We start from the raw sequence: 17,010 nt of genomic DNA, 5'->3' as shown, positions 1-17,010 counted from the left end.
GATGTTTTGTAACCGATCACAGGGTATGTCTGTCCACCGACTCGGTCGATTGACTGACCTTAATAAAAATGAATCAGTCTTTGATCACCACCAGCTACCAAGCACCTGATGCTGATGTAACAGAATAATTTTTTGTGAAATGTCAGATCCCTTCAATACTGCCTATGCTGATGCTGAGTGACTATCCTGTTGTAAGAATATTTTTGGTTCTGGGTGCCGCCACCAGTGGCTAAGGCCCAATTTTTCAGCCCCTGTTTAACAGGGGCGTGTAATTTACAATTTTTGATGCAATATTATGCAGGAGGGCTCATTCCTGCGCTCCAACTAGAGTATCTGTGAGGGGTTGAAGTGTTGTGGCACCAGTGCCTAAGTCCCAATTTTTCTGACCCTGTTCAACAATGACATGTAATTACAATTCTTGATCTAATATTTCACAGCAGAGCCCGTTCCTGCACCCACCAAGAGTAATGCCCTGTACACACGATAGGATTTTCTGATGGAAAATGTGTGATAGGACCTTGTTGTCAGAAATTCCGTCCGTGTGTAGGCTCCATCACACATTTTCCATAGGAATTTCTGACACACAGTTTGAGAGCAGGCTATAAAATTTTCCGACAACAAAATCCGTTGTCGGAAATTCTGATCGTGTGTACACAAATCCGACGCACAAAGTGCCACGCATGCTCAGAATAAATTAAGAGGTGAAAGCTATTGGCTACTGACCCGTTTATAGTCCAGACGTACGTGTTTTACGTCACCACGTTCAGAACGATCGGATTTTCCGACAACTTTGACCGTGTGTATGCAAGACAAGTTTCAGCCAACATCCGTCGGAAAAAATCCATGGATTTTGTTGTCGGAATGTCCGATCAATGTCCGACCGTGTGTAAGCGGCATAACTGTGAAGGCTTACAGTGTTGTGGCAACACCAACACCTAAGGCCCCAATTTCTGCAGAGTATATAGGGCAGGCCCCTACTTTCAAACATCCAACTTACAAACGACTCCTACTTGCAAATGGAAGGAGACAACAGGAAGTGAGATGAAATCTACCCCATAGGAAGGGCAATTCTCTCCTGTAAGAGTTAATATGGGAAAAACGTGTCTCCTCTCCACTGATGCTTTATCACCAATCCTTGTTTCACTAAAAACCCAAAATTGTCAAACATTTGTCATTGGAACAGAAAGTGAGATAAAATCTTCTGAAGAGGAGCACAGACAGCAAAGCAAATGTCACAGGGGTGATAACCCTTCCTTATGTTTTCCAAAAAGCTTAAAAATAGATTTTTTGGCTGGAGCTACACTTTAAAAATGTACCAGTTCAAAATTACAAACTGATTCTACTTAACAACAAACCTAGAGTCCTTTTATCAGGAGAGGTACTTACCAAGGCCAAAATGCTGAGAGCGGTTCACCCTTGCGACTAAGCGCAGTCCACCCCTGGAGATGTGACAGGGAATGAATGCACAAAGAGGCACCGGCTACCCAGGAAACAGGTGGTTGCTGGCGTGAAGTCCTTGTCAGAGAATAGTAGCTGTGCAGCGACTGGCAAGTGGAGTATCACCAGAGCGGGTACAAGAGAAAGTCCAGAACCAGGCTGAGGGTCAAACACACAGGTTAGACTATCCAAACACAGGCTGAGGTGTTGTGGTAGGTAGATACAAGAGAAGTCCAGGATACAGGCAATGGTTCAAGGGCAAGGAGACAGCAGGCAGCTCCAGGTCACAGGCAGAGGGTCAAACACTGGAGAAGGGCGGAATCTGTTAAACAAGCCAAGGGTCTAGTACAGGAGACAAGCAGAGTAGCCGAGGTCAATCCGGGTCAAAAGCAGGTAATCAGGTGACAATCGGGAAGCAGAGATACACAGGAAGCTGAAGACAAACCAGCATAGAGACTGTGTGCCAAAGTCCTTTTTATAGGCAGCCTAAGGGTCACATGGGATGTGCACTAGTGCGCATGTGCGTGCGACGGATTGCCGGACCGCGAATGCGCATGCACCAGAGAGCCGTTCCGCTATGCATGTGCGCAGGAACATGGCTTTTTTATAGGCAGCCTAAGGGTCACATGGGATGTGCGCTAGTGCGCATGTGCGTGCACCGGATTGCCAGACCGCGAATGCGCCGGAGCACCGATCCACCGTGCATGCACGCAGGAACACGGCTTTGATGCCTGGGAACACTATTTCCCTGACAGTGCCCCCCCCTGAGGGGTGGCCTCCGGACACCCAACCTGGTCATTAATTCAGGATGCTCCTGATGAAAGATCTGGACCAAATGTGAGGCATACACATTTTTAGAAGGTTCCCAGGAATTGTTTTCAGGGGGATACTCCTTCCACTTGATTAAGTACTGGAGCTGTCTTCCCTTCTTCCTGCAACTTTAGTATGCTTTCAACTTCAAATTCGTCTTCACCGTCCACTTGGACCGGTGGAGGAGGTGTTTCTTCTCTGCCCGGGAAAGGACTAGGGACCCTAGGTTTCAGAAGAGATGTGTGAAAAACTGGGTGTATCTTGTACGAGTTGGGCAGGGCCAATTCAAAAGCTACAGGATTGATCACCCTTTTGATCTTGAAGGGCCCTATGAACTTTGGTCCTAATTTCCGTGCTGGAACTGGCAATCTAAGGTTAACAGCTGACAGCCACACTTCTTCACCCACCTTGAAGACTGGATTCTCCTTCCTACCTCTGTTATAATACTTGTTGTAGTCCTCTTGGGCCTTTTGCATGGCTTCCTGGATCTTCCAAAAATTCAGCTAAATGGAGCTTACACGATCTTGTACTGCAGGAACAGATGTTTCTGAAAGAACTTGGGAGAAATGAAGGATGAAAACCGAAATTAGACCAGAAAGGTGTTTGATTAGTGGCAGAATGAATGGAATTATTATACGCAAACTCAGCGTATGGCAAGAGGGAGGACCAGTCATCTTGGGAGTTGGAACAAAAGCAGCAGAGATACTGCTCCAGAGTCTGGTTTTTCTTTCTGTATGTCCATTACTCTGTGGGTGATATGCAGAGGAGAGGCAACTTTTCATTTCTAAAGATTTACAGAGTTCCTTCCAAAACTTAGATGTGAACTGGACCCCTCTGTCAGAGGTGACACTGACAGGAACACCATGAAGCTTAACAACTTCTTTGAAAAAAATAGCTGTGGCTGAAGCAGAGGGAGTGCCCACCATGGGCAGGAAATGTGCCATTTTGGAGAGACGGTCAATGATGACCAGGATAGTGGTGAACCCTCCTGAGGGTGGTAGATCCACAATGAAGTCCATGGAAATGTCTGCTAATGGACGTTCAGGAATGGGCAGAGGTCTTAACAAACCCCATGACTTCATATTCAGTCCTTTACTACGCTGACATGGGATACAGGAAGCCACATAGTCCTTACAATCTTGTCTCCAGCCAGGCCACCAGAAGGAATGGGATACTAATTCTACAGTTTTTAGTGTTCCAAAGTGGCCTGCCAGTTTATGGTCGTGACATGTCTTCAGAATTAGAGGTCTTTTCTCTGGTGGGACAAAGATCTTCCCCCGAGTCCAGAGAAGGTCATCTTTTTTCTGTAAAAAAGGCATTTTAGGGTCAGAAAAGTGACTGGATGCAATTTTAGTGGTGGTCACCAGATCAGTCTGCGTGATCATACAAAGATTTTGTGGAGATAAAATGGTGCTGGCTTCAATTTCTTGGGTGGTTTCATGGAACATTCGAGACAGCGCATCTGCTTTACCGTTCTTCGAACCGGGCCTGTATGCAATGTGGAAATTAAATCTCAAAAAAGAGAGCCCTCTGAGCTTGTCTGGGTCTTAAATGCTTGGCGGTTCTGAGGCACTCCAAGTTTTTATGGTCTGTAAAAATCATGACAGGATGGGAAGCTCCCTCTAGAAGATACCTCCACTCTTCCAGCGCAAATTTAATGGCTAACAATTCTCTATCCCCAACATCCTAGTTTCTCTCTGGTGCACTTAACTTCCGGGAAGCAAAAGCTGCAGGGTGCAGGAGGGCCTTGGGACCTTTCCTTTGGGAGAGAATGGCTCCAGTGGCTGTTTCAGAGGTGTCAACTTCAAGTACGAAGGGCAGGAGAGGATCAGGATGCCGTAGGATTGGCACAGAAGAGAACAAGGTCTTCAGTTTGGTAAAAGCTTCCTGCGCTTCCGAGGACCACAGAAACCGGCTATGTTGGCTTGTGAGCTGGGTAATGGGTGCTACAATTGTTGAAAAGCCTGCGATAAATCTTCAGTAAAAGTTTGCAAATCCAATAAAACGCTGTATCCCCTTTTTATCCGTGGGGGCCAGCCATTCCTGAATCGCCTTGACCTTTTGAGGGTCCATAGCAACCCCATTGGTGGAGATGATGAATCCCAAGAACTGAACAGTTGTTTTCTCGAATTCACACTTTTCTGCTTTGAGGTACAACTTGTGTTTCCTAAGGATGGCGAGGATTAGCTTAACATGGACTTGGTGCAGCTCATTAGTGGCAGAAAAGTGGAGAATATCATCTAAATACATGACTAGAAAGTCATTAAGGTATTCCCGGAAAATGTCATTTACCAGGTGCTGGAAGGTCGGGGCATTGCAGAGCCAAAACGGCATCACCAAATACTCATAATGCCTGAATCTGGATCTGAAGGCAGTCTTCCACTCATTGCCTGCCCGGATCCGGATGAGACTATAGGCCCCGCGAAGATCCAACTTGGAAAAGACTCTGGCGGACCGGAAGCGCTGAAACAATTCTGGGATAAGAGGGAGCGGGTACCGGTTTTTAATGGTAACTTTATTTAACTCTCTGTAGTCAATGCAAGGTCTGAGGGAGCCGTCTTTCTTTTCTACAAAGAAGATGGCGGCTCCGGCCGGTGATGAGGAATGACGAATAAATCCTTTCTCTAGGTTTTCGTTGATGTAAACCTTAAGAGCCTTTCATTCGGTTTCAGATAGTGGGAAGATGCGCACAAATGGAATTTCAGAGCCTGGTAGAAGATCAATAGGGCAGTCATAGGACCGGTTGGGTGGTAGATGGTCAGCCTGTTGTTTATCGAAGACATCCCTATATTCCAGTAGGCTGCAGGTACTGGTACAACAGTGGAACATGAGGCTGGAACTGAGAGAAAACAGTGCTGAGAACAATATTCGGAGAAAAAGAAAACTTCCTTCTTTTTCCAATTGATTTGGGGTTCATGTGCTTGTAGCCAGGGAAGGCCCAAGATGATAGGGAACATAGGTGACGGAATAATGTCAAAGTGCAGGAACTCCTGGTGGCCGGAGTCCGTGGTGACAAGTATGGGACTTGTTTCTTTGGTGATAAGTCCGGAAAGGGGAAGAGACCCATCAGCCAGGTGTACCCGGAAACTTTGTTTCTTGGTTAGCAGAGGAATATGTAAGTTAGCAGCCAATGCGGCATCCAAGAAGCAGCTGCATGCTCCAGAGTCAATGATGGCTGGAAGGCGGGTTACCTCTTCCGTTAGCTGTAAGGAGACAGAGAGGTTTACATAAGTCTGTGAAAAACCAGAGGATTGGAAGTTCATAATAGCTGGTGAATAGGACTTACTGGGTCTCACAGGGCGGAGAAAATGGCCCGACCCTCCACAGTAGAGGCACAGGTTGGCCAGACGCCTGCGCAGTCTTTCTTCAGAGGAAAGTGGTGCCCGGACCAATCCCAATTGCATGGGCTCAATGTCAGAGGTGTTTGAAGCTGGGAAAGCAGTACAAGGTGGGTGGATGGGGGTTGATTTAGGAAGCATCCAGCTGGGATGAGAAACCTGGAAGCGTTCTGAGCGCCTTTCTCGCTTACGCGAGAAGTCCTCTAAAGTTGCAGGAGTCTGCATTCTGACCAGTTCATCTTTAAGGACTTCAGACAGCCCTTGGCGGAATTGATACTTAAGGGCCGGCTCATTCCAACCGGTATCAGCTGACCATTTTTGAAATTCGACGGTATAGTCTTCAACAGGTCTACGCCCTTGGAACAAATTGTGTAAAGTGGCTTCAGCTGTAGCCATGCATTGGGGGTCATCGTAGAGTTGCCCCATACTGTCAAAGAAAGAGTCTATGGTGTTTAATATTGGATTCCTTTGTTCCATCAAGCTGTGGGCCCAGGCTTGTGGTTCATCAGTTAAAAGGGATATGACAAAGCCTACTTTTACCACCTCAGAGGAGAAAGTCCTAGGCTGCAAGGCCAACTACAAAGAGCAAGCATTTTTGAAGGCTCTGAATTTTTTGCGTTTGCCAGAAAATTGCTCAGGTATGGGGACCCTGGGTTCAGGAGTAGCCATGACCACTGTAGGATTAGAAGCCACTTGAGAGGGGGACCCGCTGGTGGGTGCAGGAGCCGAAATAGGAGCTGTGGAAGGGCCAGTAAGTTGTTGAAGGCGACCATCTATCTGGGTGTAGCCATCTTGCAACTTTTGCACTGCGTCCGTAAGTGCTGATACTTGCTGGCAGAGGATCTCAAGGGGTGAACGCGCTCTGTCGGCCTCAGACATGGCTGGTTTGTACTTACCAAGGCCGAAATGCTGAGAGCGGTTCACCCTTGCGACTAAGCGCAGTCCACCCCTGGAGATGTGACAGGGAATGAATGCACAAAGAGGCACAGGCTACCCAGGAAACAGGTGGTTGCTGGCGTGAAGTCCTTGTCAGAGAGGAGTAGCTGTGTAGCGACTGGCAAGTGGAGTATCACCAGAGCGGGTACAAGAGAAAGTCCAAAACCAGGCTTGTGGTTCATCAGTTAAAAGGGATATGACAAAGCCTACTTTTACCACCTCAGAGGAGAAAGTCCTAGGCTGCAAGGCCAACTACAAAGAGCAAGCATTTTTGAAGGCTCTGAATTTTTTGCGTTTGCCAGAAAATTGCTCAGGTATGGGGACCCTGGGTTCAGGAGTAGCCATGACCACTGTAGGATTAGAAGCCACTTGAGAGGGGGACCCGCTGGTGGGTGCAGGAGCCGAAATAGGAGCTGTGGAAGGGCCAGTAAGTTGTTGAAGGCGACCATCTATCTGGGTGTAGCCATCTTGCAACTTTTGCACTGCGTCCGTAAGTGCTGATACTTGCTGGCAGAGGATCTCAAGGGGTGAACGCGCTCTGTCGGCCTCAGACATGGCTGGTTTGTACTTACCAAGGCCGAAATGCTGAGAGCGGTTCACCCTTGCGACTAAGCGCAGTCCACCCCTGGAGATGTGACAGGGAATGAATGCACAAAGAGGCACAGGCTACCCAGGAAACAGGTGGTTGCTGGCGTGAAGTCCTTGTCAGAGAGGAGTAGCTGTGTAGCGACTGGCAAGTGGAGTATCACCAGAGCGGGTACAAGAGAAAGTCCAAAACCAGGCTGAGGGTCAAACACACAGGTTAGATTATCCAAACACAGGCTGAGGTGTTACATAGTTACATAGTAGGTGAGGTTGAAAAAAGACACAAGTCCATCAAGTCCAACCTATGTGTTGTGGCAGATAGATACAAGAGTAGTCCAGGATACAGGTAACAGTTCAAGGGCAAGAGACAGCAGGCAGGTCCGGGTCACAGGCAGAGGGTCATACACTGGAGAAGGGCGGAATCCATTAAACAAGCCAAGGGTTTGGTGCAGGAGACAAGCAGAGTAGTCGAGGTCAATCTGGGTTAAAAGCAGGTAACAATCAGGAAGCAGAGATACACGGGAAGCTGAAGACAAACCAGCAAAGATACTGTGTGCCAAAGTCCTTTTTATAGGCAGCCTAAGGGTCACATGGGATGTGCGCTAGTGCGCATGTGCATGCGCCGAATTGCCGGACCATGAATGTGCATGCGCCGGAGCGCCGCGCATGCGCGCAGAAACACAGCTTTGTTGCCTGGGAACACTATTTCCCTAACACCTTGTCTTGTTTGCACCGCCTGTATAGTGCTGTTCAGAGGGCCTAGGGCCCCACGCTTTTCCTTTTTTTTAATTTCGGTGTGGGGTTCCCCTTAATATCCATACAAGACCCAATGGGCCTGGTAATGGACTGGGGGTACCCATGCCGTTTGTCTCACTGATTTTCATCCATATTACAGGGACCGGACATTACATTAAAGCCGTAAGCAGTTTTACATGACTTTTATTACTTTAGAAATGTCATTTTGTGCAGGGACTGTTCTAAGCACGGGAAACACGCGCCACTTTACAGGCATACTATAGACACCCCCCAGGTACGATATTTAAAGGAATATTTCACTTTTTTTCACTTTAAGCATCATTAAAATCACTGCTCCTGAAAAAAATTGCTGTTTTTTAAAACTTTTTTATGCATTGATACATGTCCCCAGGGGCAGGACCCGGGTCCCCAAACCCTTTTTAGGACAATACCATGCAAATTAGCCTTTAAAATTAGCACTTTTGATTTTGAACGTTTGAGTCCCATAGACGTCAATGGAGTTCTAATGTTCGTGCGAATTTTCGGTGCGTTCGCAGGTTTTGGTGCGAACCGAACCAGGGGGTGTTCGGCTCATCCCTACTCCTGATATGTCCCATCAACCCTTCATCCCCCATGTGACTCCAACCTTCATCTACATCTCAACAGCCCCAACAATGGTGAGCGATCTCAGTGTACATTACACCCTTTCAAACATCACAACCTCCCATTGTCAGGAGTCACGAGCCCAGGAATTCCGACTACAAGAAATACACCCGCAGGTATCTTTCTAAAGATGGAAATTGTTGTTTCGTTACAAATCTCATATATAAGAAAAATGTGCATTTCTCTTGTTATAACCTATAAATTGTCAGCAATATATATTCTATGTGTGAAGAAAATTCAATAGCTGCCCTCATGTTGTAAACGCTGCACAAACTGTTAGCACTATATAAATCCTGTATAATAATAATAATAATAATAATAATAATAATAGATGTTATTAACCACTAGGCGTCCGCGCTATAGCCGAAAGACGGCTACAGCGCGGACTCCAATTGCCGGGAGGGCGTCCCTGGACGGCCTCCAGTTCACTTCCGCAATGCGCGCTCCCGGGAGCGCGCATCAGGGAAATTCTGCTCTGGCCGTGTCCCTTGGACACAGCCAGTCACAGATCGCCGTGAACGGCCAATCACAGCGGCCGTTTACAGCGCGATCTGAGCTTCCAATGAGAGATGATCTCAAATGTAAACATATGAGATCATCTCTCATTGCCGGCTTTCTCTCCTCACACAGAGACTGTGTGAGGAGAGAGAGCGATCTGTCATTACTGTGAGTTGCCGAGCGTTCAGTGAAACACCATACAGTGCCCATACAGTGCCCATACAGTGCCACATCAGTGCCACAGTGCTTCCATCTGTCATCAGGGCCATCTGTCAGTGCCATCTGTCGTTAGTGCCACCTGTTAGTGCCCCCTGTCAGTGTCACCTGCCACATCAGTGCCACCTGTCAGTGTCACCTGCCACATCAGTGCCACCTGTCAGTGTCACCTGCCACATCAGTGCCACCTGTCAGTGTCACCTGCCACATCAGTGTCACCTGTCAGTGTCACCTGCCACATCAGTGCCACCTGTCAGTGTCACCTGCCACATCAGTGCCACCTGTCAGTGTCACCTGCCACATCAGTGCCACCTGTCAGTGTCACCTGCCACATCAGTGCCACCTGTCAGTGTCACCTGCCACATCAGTGCCACCTGTCAGTGTCACCTGCCACATCAGTGTCACCTGTCAGTGTCACCTGCCACATCAGTGCCACCTGTCAGTGTCACCTGCCACATCAGTGCCACCTGTCACATCAGTGCCACCTGTCAGTGTCACCTGCCACGTATCAGTGCCACGTATCAGTGCCATCTGTCGTCAGTGCCACCTGTCTGTCACCTGCCACATCAGTGTCACCTACCACATCAGTGTCACGTATCAGTGCCATCTATCACCAGTGCAATCTGCCAGTGTCACGTGTCATCAGTGCCACATATCTGCCATTTTTCATCACTATGTCACAAAGAGTATATTCAGCCGAGGAGGCATATAATATTCTTGCGGCCGACGAGAGCAACGGGGAGCTCTCCGCTTCAGATTCCTATTCAGATTCTGAGTCTGACGTGGAGTACGAGCCTGTCCTCAGCAGTGGTACACTGACAGCCTCAGAGGAGGATGAGAGTCCGCCCGCCAGACGAAGACGTACTAGTGAGGATGCAGTGCCATCCACCAGCACCGCAATGCCATCCACTATCACCGCAATGCCATCCACCAGCACCGCAGTACCTCGACAAAGTCCACGTACCAGTGGGGTGTCACCTCAGGCCCAAAGGGTTAGGTCCCATGCCAGCCTTCCCTACTCCCTTGAGAACCCCTTATGGCTGCCACCCAATTCAGGAGAAGCTATCATTCCCCCTTTTACTGCCCAGCCAGGAGTCCAGGTGGATACAGAAAATTTTTCACCATTAGATTTTTTCAACCTTATTTTTACCGAGGACATGCTTGCATCAATTGTGGCCCAGTGAAATCTATATGCCCAACAATACATAGCAAGTAACCCAACATCTTATTATGCCCGTCCCTACGAATGGAGAGCCCTAACAGTGGAGGAGTTTAGAATTTTTTTTGGGCCTCACATTCTGTATGGGACTAAAGGAAAAAAATGTATTACGTTCCTATTGGTCTACCCTCCCCATCCACCACATGCCCATCTTTTCCTCTGTAATGCCCAGAACCAGGTATCTCATGATTATGAGATTCCTACACTACAATGACAATACCCAGTGCCCTCCCCGAAATGACCCACAATTTGACAAGCTATATAAAATTCGCCCACTACTAAAATATTTTTCTGATATCTTCCCCCAGTTATTTACCCCAGACCAGCACATATGTGTGGATGAGTCCCTGGTCAAATTTAGTGGCAGATTGGGCATAAAACAATTTATTCCCACCAAAAGGGCCCGCTATGGGGTGAAAATGTATAAATTATGCGACCGAGCTACAGGATATACCTATGCCTTCATGGTATACGAAGGGAAGGACACCCAGCTACAGCCCCCTAATTGCCCAGAATATATCGGATCGAGTGGGAAAGTCGTTTGGGAACTCGTAAACCCACTCCTGGAAAAAGGCTACAATCTATATGTGGACAATTTTTATTCTAGCCTGCCCCTGTTCCGAAATCTTCACAGACAGAAGACTCCAGCATGTGGCACCATAAGGAAGAACCGGAAGGGCTTTCCTCAAAGCCTCGTGAACAAAAAGCTAAGAAGAGGGGAAATGGCGAGCTTGAGGAATGAGGAAATTCTGGCTGTGAAGTGGAGGGACAGAAGGGACGTCTACGTGCTTTCATCAATCCACAATAACACCGTCGTGGAGATAACCAGGAGGAATGGGGTAATCCAAAAGCCCACATGCATCTTTGAATACAACAAGTATATGGGGGGTGTCGACTTCAACGACCAGATGCTCGAACCCTATCTTGCCACGAGAAGAACATACCAGTGGTATAAAAAAGTTTTGATATATTTGTTCAATTTGGCCATATATAACAGCTATGTTATTTATCATAAATACACTGCAAGCCCCAAATCCTTCCTTGGATACCAGGAGGAAATCATCACTGCCCTTATATACCCGAACGGCCCACCAGTAACCATTCGATCCGATGTGATTAGTAGACTGTCCGAACGCCACTTTCCCGAAAAAATCCCCCCCAGACCAACAGGCCAAAAACGGCAGAAAAAATGCCGGGTGTGCACCAAAGGAGGAGTGAGAAGAGACACTACTTTTTATTGTCCCCAATGTCCTTCCCAACCAGGCCTCTGTATAATTAACTGTTTCCGCCGTTACCATACTTCACTAAATTATTAGTGAAGTATGGTAAACATAACCCTCACTTCCTGCCATTTACCTTCACACCCCTTATGCCTCTGCTTGCTCTGTAACTGACCCTGGCTTGTTTTTCGACCATGCTTCTGCCTACCGATTCTGTTTATATCTCTGCCTGATCTGGAACTGACCCTGGCTTGTTTTTCGACCACGCTTCTGCCTACAGATTCTGTTTATATCTCTGCCTGATCTGGAACTGACCCTGGCTTGTTTTTCGACCACGCTTCTGCCTACCGATTCTGTTCATACCTCTGCCTGATCTGGTACTGACCCTGGACTGTTTGACCATCCTTTTTGCCTGCCTCTTGGACTGATCTTGTACTCTGCTACTGGACTAGTGGGATTCATAACACAGGGGTCTCACATATGTGAGGGGCTCCAGAATTGTTTTTCTGGATGAAGAAAACATGTTTTTTGTTTTCTCATTCCTAGATTAGGATCTGGAGACTCGGAGGCTTCAAAGAGATTTGGGTGGGAGAAGCCTCTACCCCTGTCCCCATTCTGTCCTGAACGAGGCCCTACTTCTGCCAGCTGCCTGTAGGACCTATGCCATCATGCCTCTGCCTGTCGCATGAACTGACCACACCACATGGATGGACCATGTTCCTGCCTACTACCAGGATCAATATTTTGGCACTGCTGACAATCTCTGCCTGCACTGACCCTGGACTGTATATGGACAGTATCCCTGCCTGCTGCCTGTACTGACTATGGACAGTGTTCCTGTCCTGTTGCCTGGACAATTGCGTTCGCTTTTGCTGACCAAATCCCTGCCTGCTGCCTGGACCAGTGCTATCCTCCTGTGGACAACTGTGCTACTAAAACCACAGGTAATCTTTTTTTTTACCCTTTGCTCAGCAGAATGTATTTTGGGGTGTAATTCTTGGTATGTGCATGCTATGTGTCCCTAGAACACCTGACGGTGTTCCTTGTATGTGGCCAGGCTGTGTAAAAGTCTTACACATGTGGTATCGCCATACTCAGGAGGAGTAGCAGAATGTATTTTGAGGTGTCATTTTTGCTATGTACATGCTATGTGTTGGAAATAGCTTATAAATGGACAACTTTGTGTAAAAAAAATGCGTTTTCATTTTTTTCCACATTTTCCAAAAACTTCTGGAAAAAAATGAACCGTTCAAAAGACTCATTATGCCTCATAGATTATACGTTGGGGTGTTAGCTTTCCAAAATGGGGTCATTTTGTGGGCGTTTCCATTGTCCTGGTGCTCCAGGGCCTTCAAAAGTGTAATAGGTAGTTAACAAGTTAGATGTGTCATTTATGCTCATAGAACACCTGATGGTGCTCCCTGCATGTTGGGCCTCTCTATGTGGCTAGGCTGTGAAAAAGTCCCACACATGTGGTATCGCCATACTTAGGAGTAGCAGAATGTATTTTGGGGCGTCATTTGTGGTATACACATGCCATGTGAGAGAAATAACCAATTACAATGACAATTTTATGGGAGGAAAAAAAAAAATCTTCATTTTGCAAAGAATTGTGGGAAAAAATGACAACATCAAAAACCTCCCCATGCATCTTACTGAATACCTTGGAATGTCTACTTTCAAAAAAGGGGTCATTTGGGGGGTATTTGTACTGTCCTGACTTGTTCAGGTCACAAGAAATGAGATAGGCCACCAGTACATCAGGTGTGATCAATTTTTTATGATTTGCACCACAACTTGTAGACTCTATAATTTTCACACAGACCAAATAATATCCACTAATTTTGGTTATTTTTACCAAAGATATGTAGCAGTATAAATTGTGGCCAAAATTTATGAAGAAAAATTAATAATTTGCAAAATTTTATCACAGAAACGAAGAAAAATGCGTTTTTTTTCTAAATTTTCGGTCTTTTTTCATTTATAGCGCAAAAAATAAAAAGCCCAGAGGTGATAAAATACCACCAAAAGAAAGCTCTATTTGTATGAAAAAAAGGACACAAAGTTCATTTGGGTACAGTATTACATGACTGAGTAATTGTCATTCAAAGTGTGAGAGCGCTGAAAGCTGAAAATTGGTCTGGTCACGAAGGGGGTTTAAGTGCCCAGTTGTCAAGTGGTTAAACAAATACAATATAGAGAAGAACATTAGTGGAGCTCACCGCTAATCATCCGAATGAAATTAAATCACCAATAAGCTATCAATCTCCCAATCATATACAGGGGTCTCAGAACTTTTCACTACAAGAGACAATATCCACGGCCCCAAAAATGTATTATATCTAATAAACATAAGTTCTAGGCTGTGTTTACATATATGCAAAGTGAAGGTGTTTGAAACCGCATCCAATTCGCTCTCGATGGAGCCGGTACACACATTTCTGGGGCTGACGAGGTGGTGTTTCAAAAAGGGTCCTGTGCATTTCTGGGTCTGGTTCAGGTGTGAATTCAGCAGTGAAGGTCAGGCACTGATGTTGGACGAGAAGGCCTGGCTCGCAGTCTCCACTCTAATGCCACGTACACGCGGTCTGATTTTCTGACGGAAAATGTTCGATGGGAGATTGTTGTCGGAAATTCCGACCGTGTGTAGGCTCCATCGGACAATTTCCAACACAACAAAATCCGTAGTCGGAAATTCCGATCGTGTGTACACAATTCCGACGCACAAAGTTCCACGCATGTTCGGAATCAAGCAGAAGAGCCGCACTGGCTATTGAACTTCATTTTTCTCGGCTTGTCGTACGTGTTGTACGTCACCGCGTTCTTGATGTTTGGAATTTCCGACAACATTTGTGTGACCGTGTGTATGCAAGACAAGTTTGAGCCAACATCCGTCGGAAAAAAAAACATGGATTTTGTTGTTGGAATGTGCGATCGCGTGTACTCAGCATTATTCATCCCAAAGGTATTCTATCGGGTTAAGGTCAGGACTGTCACGTTCCTCCACCCCAAACTCGCTCATCCATGTCTTTATGGACCTTGCTTTGTGCACTGGTCCAAATCATTTGGTGGAGGGGGGATTATGGTGTGGGGTTGTTTTTCAGGGGTTGGGCTTGTCCCCTTAGTTCCAGTGAGGGGAACTCTTAAGGTGTCAGCATACCAAGACAGACATTTTGTACAATTTCATGCTCCCAACTTTGTGGGAACAGTTTGGGGATTTCCTGTTCCAACACGACTGCACACCAGTGCACAAAGCAAGGTCCATAAAGACATGGATGAGCGAGTTTGGGGTGGAGGAAGTTGACTGGCCTGCACAGAGTCCTGACCTCAACCCATTAGAACACCTTTGGGATGAATTAGAGCGGAGACTGTGAGCCAGGTCTTCTCATCCAACATCAATACCTGACCTCACAAATGCGCTTATGGAAGAATGGTCAAACATTCCCATAGACACACTCCTAAACCTTGTGGACGGCCTTCCCAGAAGAGTTGAAGCTGTTATAGCGGCAAAGGGTGGGCCAACTCAATATTGTGTTTCCCCGAAAATAAGACCTACCCTGAAAATAAGACCTAGCATTATTTTCCAGGAGGCCTGCAGTATAAGCCCTACCCAGAAAATAAGCCCTAGTTTAAAATGCTTGTGAAATCCTATAATCTACTCTATTACAGTAGTATATAATGTACGATGTGTGTGCTTCTGTAATATAATTGCAGGGAAAAGAGCTCCGGTGGGTCACAGAAGAGCAGAGCGACGCTATAATGAAGGTATTTGGCACAATTATATTACAGAAACACACACATTGTACATTATATACTACTTTAATAGAGTGGAATATAGGATTTACAAGCATTTTAACTTGGTTCACACTGGGGGTTCCTGTCAGGCAGGGAGAGAGGGGGAGAGAAGACAGCACATTACATGGTAAGACCTACCCCGAAAATAAGCCCTACTGTGTCTTTTGTTGCCAAAATTAATATAAGACCCGGGCTTATTTTCAGGGAAACACGTTATTGAACCCTACGGACTAAGGCTGGGATGCCATTAAAGTTCATGTGTGTGTGTAAAGGCAGGTGTCCCAATATTTTTGCTAATATAGTGTATTTGTGGCTGTGGATTGCAGTCCGATGTCCTGTGCATTTCGGTTCACCGGTTCAGGTGTGATGCAGGTGCAAATTTTTTACTGAATTCGCACCTGAACCGGACCCAAAAATGCACAAGACCCTTTTCAAAACCACACTGAAGCCACCACCGGACATGTGTGTACCGGCTCCATTGAAAGCCGGTCACACTCACATGTTATGTGAATTGGATACGGTTAAAAACGCATCCAATTGGCATATATGTGAACCCAGCCTTAGAGTATATACACTTACTCCCATGATTTACTCCACCCAGCCACTGTAACCACTTGGACTGCTTCTCACCCTTGTCCTCATTGCCCATCAATTCAGAACAAGGTTCCTATGGGGCGCCTATGTCTGGAAGAGGGGATCTAGCTTAGATCATTAGATCCAGCTTAGATCCTTAGATCCAGTATTGTCACCACAGGAGCCACTATAACCCAGTGCCATCTTAATAGCATCATGGGCCCCTGGGCAAAGTAATGCATTGGGGCCCCAACAATGAAGATGGTGACCTGCGGCGTGCTACATGTGCCGTGGCAAATAGTGGGCGTGGCTAAATTATGCTACATATTGGGCGCGGCTTTTTAGGCTGATTAGAACTTTTAGGGCTCTTTCACACTGACGATCCGTATGTCCGTTTTTCATCCTTCCGTTTTTGGATGAAAAACGGACATACATGTATCCCTATGGAGCGTCGGATGTCAGCGGTGACATGTCCGCTAACTTTCGACCCACTCCGATCCAAAAAGTGTAACGGAGGAAAACCCTACTTTTCCATCCATTTTCGGATCGGATCGGGTGACGAAGGACACTACGGTCCTTCATCATCCCATCCCCCATAGGGGAGAGCGTGCAGTGTGCAGAGACAGACCTGTCATCTTCCTGCTCAGCGGGGACCGGCGGAGTGATCCCCACTGAGCAAGCATGTGAAAAGCCCTTAGTTCGATTTTTGACCTATTTTTTAAAACATTTTTTAAAAATAATTGTTTACATTTTTTTCATAAGGCTGTTGTCTTGCTGGTGAGATATCAGGGGTGTAAAAAGACCCCAGGAGTCTCACTTTTGATAGAATGAAAGGGACTGAGGAAACATATTTCCCAGTTGGGAATGAGTTGGTGCATGGAACTAAAGGGATCTTGGGGGACTCTGAGGGAGCAAAAGGGATTGAAAAGGCTCTAAGGCAGGGGTAGGAAACCTTAGACAGATGTGGAGATCTACTTGAACATCA

This window comes from Aquarana catesbeiana, linkage group LG05, assembly GCF_042186555.1.
Source record: "Aquarana catesbeiana isolate 2022-GZ linkage group LG05, ASM4218655v1, whole genome shotgun sequence".
NCBI classification, from domain to species: Eukaryota; Metazoa; Chordata; class Amphibia; order Anura; family Ranidae; genus Aquarana; species Aquarana catesbeiana.
This window is presented reverse-complemented; position numbering follows the sequence as displayed.